Source organism: Myotis lucifugus, unplaced genomic scaffold (assembly GCF_000147115.1).
Source record: "Myotis lucifugus unplaced genomic scaffold, Myoluc2.0 scaffold_148, whole genome shotgun sequence".
NCBI lineage: Eukaryota > Metazoa > Chordata > Mammalia > Chiroptera > Vespertilionidae > Myotis > Myotis lucifugus.
Genome location: NW_005871196.1, coordinates 3,188,803 through 3,200,382, shown reverse-complemented (window position 1 = coordinate 3,200,382; position 11,580 = coordinate 3,188,803). Strand labels below are relative to the sequence as shown.

At 48.4% G+C, this 11,580-nt stretch overlaps 1 pseudogene; it reads right to left on the bottom strand.

Moving 5' to 3' along the window:
• Positions 1-7,301: 7,301 nt before the first annotated feature.
• Positions 7,302-7,934, bottom strand: LOC102439139 (annotated as a pseudogene).
• Positions 7,935-11,580: the final 3,646 nt, after the last annotated feature.

Below are 11,580 nucleotides of genomic sequence, written 5' to 3'. Positions count from 1 at the left end.
AGTGTTGGAAGGACAGTGAGGAGGCCCATGTGGCTGGAGCTTGAGTGAGGAAGAGGCCGAGAGGGAAGAGGTAAGTTCAGGAAGGGGTGAGGGCAGGTCACACAGGGCCTTGTGGGCTGCGGAGAACTTGGGCTTTTACCTTGCGGGAAGTGGGAAACACGGGCTGACTGTGTGTGGGGCTCTGCTGACATGCCAGCCCTTGCCCCAGACATGGCCACCAGCACTGTGACCCCTCCTTTTAAAGTAAATTTTTATTGTGGTAAAATCTGCCATATTAACTATGTTTAACTACACAGTTCAGGGGCATTAAGTACATTTACATTATTGTGAAACCACCTCCACCATCATCTCCAGAACTTCCTCATCTTTTCAAACTGAAACTCTGTCCCCATTAAACACTTACTCCTCTTCCCCCTCCCCCAGCCCCTGGCACCCACCATCTACTTCTGTCTCTATGGATCTGACTCCTCTAGGAACCTCATGTAAGTGGAATCACACAGTATTTGTCCTTTTGTGACTGGCTTATTTCACTGAGCATAATGTCCTCAAGGCTCAGCCTTGTAGCATGGGTCAACATTTCCTTCCTTTTTTAAGGCTGAGTAATAGTCCACTGTCTGGATGGACCACATTTAGTTTATTCATTCATCCGCTGGTAAACACTTGCTTCTGTGTTTTGGCTCCCGTGAATCATGCTGCTATGGACATGGGTGCGAAAATAGCTCTTCAAGACCCTGCTTTCAATTGTTTTGGGTCTATATCCAGAAGTGGGACTGCTGAGTCACATGGTTATTCTATATGTAACTACTTGAGGAATTGCCAGACTGTTTTACACAGTGGCTGCACCATTTTACATTCCCATCAGCATTGAACAGGATTCTAATTTCTCCATATCATCCCCAATACTTCAGTATTTTCTGTTTTTATTTTTAAAATTTTACAGTAGCCACCTTCATGAGTGTGAGGCTGGCATTTCTTCATAGTTTTGAAGTGCACTTCCCTAATGATTAGTAATGTTGGGCATCTTTTCATGTGCTTAGTGGCTATTCATACATCTTCTTTGGAAAAATGTCTATTTAAGTCCTTTGCTCATTTAAAAATATATTTTTATTGATTTCAGAGAGGAAGGAAGAGGGAGAGAGAGATACTAGTACGATGAGATTGAGTCATTGATTGGCTGCCTCCTGCATGTCCCTACTGGGGATGGAGCCTGCAACCTGGGCATGTGCCCTGACCGGGAATTGAACCTTGATCTCCTGGTTCTTAGGTCAATGCTCAACCACTGAGCCACACTGGCTGGGCTCCTTTGCTGATTTTTAAATAAAAAATTTTAAAAATATTTTTATCCTTACCCAAGGATATGTTTATTGATGAGAGAGAGAAAGAGAGAGAGAGAGAGAGAGAGAGCGAGAGAGAGAGAGAAATATTGATGTGATTGATTGCCTCTCGCACATGCCCTGACCAGGGATAGAACCCGAAACCTAGGTATGTGTCCTGGTCAGAAATCCAACCTGCCACCTTCTGGTGCATGGGACGATGCTCCAATCAACTGAGCTGCTGGCCAGAGCCCTTTGCCCATATAAGTCACATTTTGTTGTTGAATTTTAGGAATTCTCTGTATATTCTGGATAGTAATACTTTCTCCCATCCTGTGGGCTGCCTTTTCACTGTGGCTAGTGTCTTTCCTGGCTCTCCTGTTTCTACAGCTGAAACAGTGGCAGTTGGGTCCAGGTGAGATCCTGGGACCCAGTGTTGCAGCCACCACTGCTTCTAATCAAGTGGCTGCCAAGCCCAGGCCGGCCTGGGGGGCAGGTCTTTATGAATCATCCTGGGAGGCGGCCACTGCCTCTGGAGCAGGGTGTCTCCACACACAGTGTAGCCATTCGGAGCCGCGAAAGCCTGTGTGCTCTGCTCTGTAGGACGGTGAGCAGCATCCCTGGCCTCTACCCAGCAGATGGCAGTAGCACTCGCCCCTTGTTGTGACAATCAAATATGTCTCCTGACATTGACAAATGTCCCCTGGATTTGGAACCACTGCCCTAAAGCTGGAGGGTGGGTGGGATAGGCTCTGCAGAGGAGGAGCCAGGAGCCTGGGTGCCACCTCAGGTGAGCAAGCCTCAGTCTCCCCACCTGTAGAATGGGGGACTGGAGGTGATGACAGGACTCAGTGCACTCACTCATTCATTCAACAAGGATTTATCAAGCACCTGTGTTTATCCCCACTCCAGGCCCTCGGGTGGAGAAAGAGAGGCATTAATGAATTACACAGTGAATGCAAAGTCACTGCCATTGTCAATGCTGAGAAGCAGAAACACCAGCTGTTCAGTCAGCGCAGAGCCGGGCACTGATCTCTCCTGGGAAGTCAGGGAGGGCCTCTTGGAGAGGTTGCAATAAGAGGATGAGAATGAGGGAGCGAAGGGAGACCAGGAAGAGTGGTCCAGACAGCAGGACTGCACGTGCAAAGGCTCTTTGGTGTCTGAGTGGTCGGAAGGCCGGAGTGGTTGGGGCATGGACGGGACCAGCTCCATCTGGACCTTGTGGGCCCTGCGGGTGGGGCAAGGGACTGTGGTCTTGACGTGCTGAGGCTTTAGGTTGGAAAGTGGGGTAATGTGATTTGTGTGGTGAAGATCTCTCTGCAGATAGTGTCTGTAAAGTGCTTCGCACAGGCTGGGGTGGGCACCCAGAAAGGGCTCGAATGATGCCCATGGGTGTTTCAGACACACAGAGAAGGCACAGGGTCCAGGCCCTGCCTCCTGAGGTCCCCAGGGATGCTGCTGCCGCCTGTCTCCAGGAGCCATGCATATGCCAGGCTTGGGGTGGGGGCTGGAGAGTGAGATGTCCCTGCTTTGTGTGCAATGTCAGAGATGGTTGAGGGACAGCCACTACTGCGGTGGGGTGCAGGGCTGCCTGGAAGCTGCTTCTTTCAGAGCACTCCTGGGGCCATTTCACAGGAGGGAGACTGAGGCCCTGGGCTCCCTGGGCACTGGGTCCTGATCCAGGTCTGGCCTCAAGGTGCCATGGGCCTGCCGTACCTCTGGCTGTGTCTCAGAGCCTGAGAGGTTGTGCTCCAGAGTCCAGCTGCCCAGGTTCCAAGCCCACCTGTGACCAGATGGGTGACCCTGGACCAGACACCACCCCTCTGAGCCTCTGAAGCAGAAAGGGAAGAACCTGCCCTCGGGGAAGTTGTGAAAATTAACATTGTTCGCATTCATTCATTTACTCAACAAATGGATATTAAGCCCCTACTGTGTGCCAGGTGCTGTTCTAAACACTGGGGATACAGAGGGTACTATCCCGTCCTCCAGGACTGGCATCCTAGTGGCACAGATAGACATTAAGCACGTCAGTCAGTCATTAGAAAGTCAGGGAATGATAAGTGCCCCGAGGAAACACAGCAGGCAGAGGAGAGAAAATGAATGGGGTTGTGGTGTGAGTGGCAATTCAGCCAAGTGTCAGGACAGTCCTTGTGAGGAGGTGAGACCTGGATGAGGTGAGGGAGGGGCCATGTGAAGACGTGGTGGGACCGCATTCCTAGCAGAAGGAACAGCTCATGCCAAGATCCAGAGGCAGCACTGTGCCTGGTCTGTGGGGGGAAGGAGGCTTGTGTGGCTGGAGCAGGATGAAAGGAGGCATAGCCATGAGGCTGGGTGTAGGGCCCAGCAGGCCTGGAGGGGGTCCAGCCATCTGCAGGGGGTTTGGGGACTCAGATGCCTGGAAGAGAGACCCTCCTGGCAAGGGCCTGAGCAGGAGAAGGATCTAGACCAGTGGTTCTCAACCTTCCTAATGCCGCGACCCTTTAATACAGTACCTCATGTTGTGGTGACCCATAATTTCATTGTTACAAATTGAACATAATTAAAGCATAGTGATTAATCACAAAAACAATATGTAATTATATATGTGTTTTCTGATGGTCTTAGGCGACCCCTGTGAAAGGGTCGTTCAACCCCCAAAAGGGTCGCGACCCACAGGTTGAGAACCGCTGATCTAGGGGGTCCTGGCCTTGGCTGGACACAGAACACCTCTGAGCTCCCTTCCATTGAGTCTGGACAGTGGGGCGTGGTGCCCTCACCCCTTCCTGGTGACGCCACCTTCAGGCTGGATTGGGGGCTGCATGGCCACAGAAGATTTGAGGCTTCTCTCATTTGGGGCTTTTCCCCTGTTTGGGTTGGAAAGAGGGGGAGGTAGAGCCAGAAGGATCTGTCTGACCAGGAGCCAAGGGCTTAAGTTCCCTGCGATGAATTTTGTTCCATGTGTATTTTCAAGAAGTTGATTTCCATGGAGCTGACCTCCTTGTGACATGGTCCTTCCATCAAATCAGACCCCGTGAGCCCTGTGGGCCTCCCTGAAGCACATGGAGTTCCAGAATGGAACACCTAATATGCACACCTAGGACTGAGAATGTACCCAGGCTGTTTACCAACCCAGGCACCAACCTTGTACCCATTTGACAGTTGAAAAGACTGAGGCTCAGAGAACAGCAGGCCCTTGTCTAAGGTCAAGCAGCATGTCATTGGAAGGGATGGGATTGCTGGCTGCAATCCCCAAGCCCCTCCATCATCAGCCTGCTCCTGGCTCTGGGGACTCTGGCTGGGGTGGTGGGCTGGGCACAGAGGTACCATGGCTTCAGCCTCTCCAAGGGCTCCGGGAGGGGGAGAGGGGAAGGTGAGGTCTGCTGTGGCCCCGGAGTGCCTTGCATTTTCCCCTTGAAACCTGAGCTTCACCGAGGGCTCTCAGTTTTAGAAGTCAGTGTCACTGGGGCTTTTAGGAGGCAGCGGTTCACTCGGAGTGAGAGTGCCGGACCCAGGCTCCAGTGGGCTCCCTGACTCTTGTGAGGATGTAGCCTCTTGGGACTCAGCAGTGCTTCCAAGGAGGGGGCTGGGCTTCCAGGGCCGTGGGAACAGCCCCTGCCGTCCCTGTGCCCCCTGGGCAGCCTTCTTAGAGGAGAGCCTCCTGGGTCAGCTTGGGGAGCAGGGTGCCTTCTTCATTCCGCCCTCCTCCCCCCTGAGTCTGGGCGGGGAGGTGTGGAGAAGACAGACTGAAAGAAGCGTTTCCTACCCCTCACTTGCACACCTCCTGTGGTGGGCAGCTCATTACCTCTCAAGGCAGCCTCTGCTGGATTAGTAAGCTGGAATTCTTAAGAAAATTCTTTCAGATGCTGGCCCCACATTGAACCTCCAGCCCCTTTTCTGTGGTCCTGGCTTAGCCTTCTGGGACCACACAGAGCACACCCCTTCTCCAAATATTTCACTCCTATATCTATTGAGTGCCTGTTCTGGAGACCTGTGCATGTGGAGATGCAGATCACGAGTGATCACTGCCTCTCCCCAGCTGGTTGGCTCAGATAGTTGGAGTGTCGTCCTTTACACCAAAAAGGTTTCGGTTTTGATTCTTGGTCAGGGCACATACCCAGGTTTTGGGTTCAGTCCCTGGCCGGGAAGTGTCCGATTAATGTATCTCTCTCACATCGATGTTTCTCTCTCTTTCCCTCTTCCTCTCTCTCTCTCAAATCAATAAAAAAATCAAATCAAATCAATAAACATATTCTCGGGTGAGGGTTAATAAAAAAAGAGTCATTGCTCTAGCTGGTTTGACTCAGTGGACAGAAGGGTCCCGGGTTCAATTCAGGTCAAGGGCACATGCCCGGGTTATGGGCTTGATCCCCAGCAGGGGGCGTGCAGGAGGCAGCCAATCAATGATTCTCTCTCATTATTGATGTTTCTATCTCTCTCTCTCTCTCCCTTCCTCTCTGAAATCAATTAAAAACAAAAAGAGTGATCACTGCCCTCATAAAAAAAAGTGGCAAGTAAGTATATGAAAAGATTCTCCACATCAAATATTATCAGAGAAATGCAAACTAACTCAGCATGAGACACCACTGCACACCGATTTGAATGGTCAAGTCTGGAACACGAACACCACCAAATACTGATGAGGATGTGGAGCAACAAGAGCTCTCATTCACTGCTGGTGGAAAGCAAACCGCCTTGAAAGATAAGCTGGCTATTGGTTACAAAAGTCAACACACTCTTGTCATAAGATTCAGCAGTCATACTCCTTGGTATTTTCCCAAAGGAGTTCAAAAGTTATATTCACACAGAAACCTCTGTCTGGGTATTTATAGCTGCTTTATTCATAGCTGCCAAAACTTGGAAGCAACCCAGATGCCCTCCAGTAGGTGAATGGATAAATAAACTGGCACACCCAGACAATGAGTTATTATTATTATTCAGCACTACATTGAGCCATCAAGACTTAACAAGACATGGAGGAACTTTAAATGCATGTTACCAAGTGAAAGGGGCCAACTGAAAAGCCCAATACCATAGGATTCCAACTATATGACGTTCTGGAAAAGGCAAAAGTATGAAGACAGCGAAAATATCAGTGGTTTCCAGGAACTGTGGGTGGGTGGAGGGAAGAACAGGTAGAGTACAGAGGGTTGTTAAGGCAGTGAAGATACTTTGTATGGTCCTATGATGATGGATACATGTAATGACACATTTTTCTAAACCCACAGAATATACAGCACTAAGGTGAACCCTAAGATAAACTGTGGACTGAGTGATTATGTTGCAGCAATGTAGGCTCATGAATTATAACAAATGCGCCAACTCTGCTGGGGATGTTGATAGCAGGAGGCCTGGGGCAAGCATTCTGTGGGAAATCTCTGTACCTTCCTTTTAAATTTGCTGTGAATCTAATTTTTTTTAAACATACACATTTAGCTTTACTTATCATTGTCATTTAAAGCTTGATTTATAAAACACAAAAAGAACATTAAGAGTCCAATACCAGCAGAATTTAAACAGGAGAAATAGGGACAACTTTGTAAGTATAAATTATATATGTTAAAGTCAAATAATTGGAGGTCTTTTCAATATGGAAACTATACAAATGAAATAAATGGCAAAAGGACCTTCTAGGAATATTGTCACTGTGGGTTATCCGTTACTTTAGGACTAAGCAAAAATTCTGAGTATTCAGACTTCTTTTGCTGTTTCATATTTACCTATACTCTGAGTCAAGCTACTTGACAAAAAGATCTGATTTAGGAAGGCATTTAGGCATAGCAAAAGTTTTCCATCTCCAGTTACCACCTTCAAAGGAATTGACATTGCAGTGCTGATATAATCTGCTGGTTCCCTTCGAACGGTATGCAAAAAATTATGTCAACTCTTTGAAAAGTCAAACAGGCACCAAAAAGTGGAACAATATGCATAGTTCAGTAAAATACAATGTTAAGTTTTCCCCACCTAAAAATTAATCGAGGAAACAAAACAAGAACTGCAGTTGACTTGGTCTCAGAAAACACACACGTGGGATCCCATCGTTGTTCCCGGCGCTCCTTCAGTCATTGGCAGGGACTTGCCGCTCACTTGGTGGAGTGTCGTTGTGAGGGACACGTGAGGGCGGACCTGCTCAGAATTGGCAAGGAACTGTGGCCTGGACTCTTCCCACTTCAGGTACAACCACATCTTTGTCTGTACAGATCAGCAGACCAAATGAACAGGAAACTCCCAGCAGCGGCAGGATGTCACTGGCTGTGATCTGTCTGATCACCAAGTGGATCTCACCTTGATGGCTTTCTGAGACTCCTCTCTGGGTGCACTGTCATCCTGGCCTCCTTGTCACACTCAGGTCTGACTGCCACCTTTCAAGGACCTCCCCACTTTCCATATTCGAGATGACCACCCCCAGCTTCTGCGCTGAGCACTGTACAACCAAACTTTCCGTTGTTCCACCACCTTGTTTAGGGGTTTCATAAGCTCGGGGTCAGTGGTTACAAGCAAGGGGAGTCCATATTTCTGCACTCGAGTAAAGGTTTCAGGATAATTGCCATGCTGATGCAAAATGCTGTTGATGCCGAAGGAGAAGTCGGCCACGGTGTCGGCGCTCCCGTGCAGGGGACACCCTGCTCCCCAGACAGGTGCCATAGCCCAGTCCGCAGGCAGCAGGCACCCACCACACCTGGCATTCTTGGGGCTCCTCTAAAAAAGAAAAGACTTTAAATATGAACAAATATAGGACAAGTGTGAAGGGGTAAAAGACCAGCAGTATTATTTGTGGTGGGCAGTTAGACAGACACGAGCAGAGCAAGGACGGTGGGCCAGGTACAGGTCACCGGGGCGGAAGCCCTGGGTGCCCAGCAGCAGGCAAAAGTGGGCAAACAAGGACCTCGCTCGCCCCAGGGGAACCTTTCTTCCTGTAGCATATCGATGGCCATGCAGTTTAGATCCCTGACCTTTCAGATGGCTAGTCATGAAGCTGGGACCCGCTGGCCTTTCCTCCCCTGGCATGTTGCTAGTCATGGGGTAGACCCCATTAGAGGAGGAACAAGGTCACAAACAGTGGCCTCCTTTGACTCCCATGTGGGCCATTGCACAACCACTCCCTTAAGCATTACCCCCTAGGGATAACATCTGGGCCTCAGTTGTGTTGTAGCTCCAGGCCTAGAAAAGCAGCAAAACCAGACAAGGGCTGCCAGGGCTGCCTCAGGACCAGCTGCATTGACTACCCCCTTCCCTGGTGTTGACCAATCAGTGGAGACCATGGCCCTGAAAGGACACACCTGGAGACTGATGAATATTCTATTGATCCTCCCCTGGGACTTCCCCTGAAATCCCCATCCTTAAAAGCCCTTAGGATGGAGGACCCAGCGGCTCTTCCTCTTGGAAGCACACCTGCACCTTTCCCACCCCGTCCTTTCCCCCAGGCCCGTTACCTTTACCCTCTCTCTCTTAAGCTCCAAGGGCTTGTCCTTTGTCTCTGTAACATGTTTCCTGAGCCCATTTCTTCTACAGCTCACTTCTATATCTGTGACTTTCTAAATAAACTTTTTCTTATAGTTTGGGGGGGAAAAAAGAGCGATCACTACGATGATGGTGGAAACCCACATGGTGCTGGGAGCCCAGAAAAGGCTCCTGGCCTAGCTGAGAGGGTTCAGTGTGGTAGGCGTCCTGTAAGAGGTAACATCTATGCTAAGTCCTAAAGGGCGAGTAAATTTGGCCAGGTAAGAGGTGAAGGGAAGAGGAAGAATGCTTCAGGCAGAAGGAACAGCATTTGAGGAGAGAAAACATCTTTCCAACAAACAAGAGGTTCGAACTGGCTGGAATGGTGTACTTGATGAGGGATATTGGGGCTACTGAGGCCGAGTAGAGAGATGCCTGAAGCAGTGATTGAGATGGGGGAGTGACACCTTCATTCCTCAAACAGGGTAGGAGTACAACTCTGTTTTGCCTAATTGCTTTGCCAGGAAGCAATTTACACCTCCACCTTCGAGGCACACACATTTTTGTTAGCATTGGGTTTTATCATTTAAAAAATCTTTGCCAATTTCAACTGGAAAAAAACTGGTATCTCATTGTGTAAATGAAAAGAAATGAGTATTTCTCTTGAGCATTGAACACTTTTCATATGTGCATTGGCCGCACACATGCCACCTCTTGCCACTGGAGAGTTTGCGGCCATTTCTAGCTCACCTCTTAGCGCGGAGCAAAGGGAAAGCTTGTGGGCTGCCCTCTGGTCATGTGGGTGGGAATTTGTGAAGCAGCCTACTCTCTCTCCTTGGGTGCAACAATTTTTCTCACCTTCCCCCCTATTTTTTCAAGGCTTTAAATTTCTCTCTCCTCTGTGGGTGGCTGAGTCTCCAAGTGACTGTAGCGCTGTCCTCATCTGGGGTGTCTTTGGGCTCAAAGAAGAGGGCTGCTGAGCCTCAGGAAGATGTTCCAGGTGAGACCACCCAGGTATGTCCTCGTCTTATACACACAACTTACTATTTAATTCTCAAAACATTTGCTTGTGACACGAACTTGAACCCGTTTTATAGACGGTGAATCTGAGGCTCAGAGATCTTAAGTAACCAACTCAGCATCCATGGCCACTATTGGCTATTTCTCTTAGCTTCATAGAGCCAAATCCTCCCCTGACATTAAGCTTTTGTTTAATTAAATTCTAGTGTGGGAAGAGAGGGCTGGTCCTTTCTCCATACCTGCCATCCCACCCGGCCCAGTCAGAGATGGAAGCCCTGCTCCTCATTAGGGAGGATCTGTGGAGTCCAGCTCAGCAGCAACCTTATACACAGAGGAGGAAAAGGAAAACAGGAAAGAGAGAAGGGGAAACCAGAGTACACACTTGGAGAGCCGCAAATGGCCTCCAAGCTCATCTCCCAAGTTATATCTCATTTCAGAACTTCTAAAACCTGGGCTCCAGGTTCTGGGTCCATCTCTGCTACTTAAATCCCATGTGACCTTGGTAAGTCCCTCCCCAAATCTGTATCTTGGTTTCTTCTTCTATTAGTCAACTTATCTCTTGAGTTTTGTAGCAACTATATTTTTTATATCTTAGTTCTAACTAGTTCATTTTTTAATCTTCCTGTCTCCCTCCCCTCCCCCAATATCCTGTTCTTGTTTTAGGCAATTATTCCATCTTTTATCTTTTGGAGTTACTTAATCTATTTACTGTAATAGATGTTACAATCGAATGACATTCTCTATTTCCTCTGATGTAAATTCTTCCAGTTGAGGAGTTTGTGGGAGCTTTATGAAGTGGTTGTGAATTTTTCATCTCTTCAGGGTATTTCTCCCTGGTCAGAGTCTTCTGAGATTGCTCTTACCTCATATGTTAGGAGGCACTGCACTTCCATGAGTGGAGTACCCTTGTCATTGGGCACTTTTGCTTTGGTTTCTGGTTCAAGTTAGCATTTTCTTGCCATTTTTAAGTGTTTGGGGGAGAAATGGGGAGGTTTCAGTGTGTACTTGGTTCACCATCTTGAAAGGAAGTCCAATTCCATCATCTGTAAACTGATACAGGAGCATTGGGTGGTCTCTGAGGATTCTCACAGATATTCTCAACACAGATAACCATAAGGGTCTGACAACAGATGTCCAATGGGAGAGGGTTCTAACACCACCACCACCACCAAATAAAAAATAGCAATGTGGCCAAAACCGGTTTGGCTCAGTGGATAGAGCATCGGCCTGCGGACTGAAAGGTCCCAGGTTCGATTCCGATCAAGGGCATGTACCTGGGTTGCGGGCACATCCCCAGTGGGAGATGTGCAGGAGGCAGCTGATGGATGTTTCTCTCTCATCGATGTTTCTAACTCTCTATCCCTCTCCCTTCCTCTCTTAAAAAATCAATAAAATATATTAAAAAAAATAGCAATGTGGATCATTTGCTAATATTATGTACTGGCTCTTAGCACATAGGATCTCATTTATTCTTTTTTAAACATATTTTTATTGATTTCAGAGAGGAAGGGAGAGGGAGAGATAGAAACACCAATGATGAGAGAGAATCATCAATTGGCTGCCTCCTGCATGCCCCATATTGGGGAGTGAGCCCATAACCCAGGCGTGTGCCCTTGACCGGAATCGAACCCGGGACCCTTTGGTCCGCAGGTCGACACTCTATCCACTGAGCGAAACCAGCTAGGGCTCATTTATTCTTTACATAACCAAGAAGTAGGTGGTACTATTATCCTTATTTTAGATTAGGCCTTGGAAGCTCATAGAGGTGAAGAGACTTGCCTAAGAACACTCAGCTAGGAAGCAGGGTTAAGCTCATCTGTCCCTCCATTGC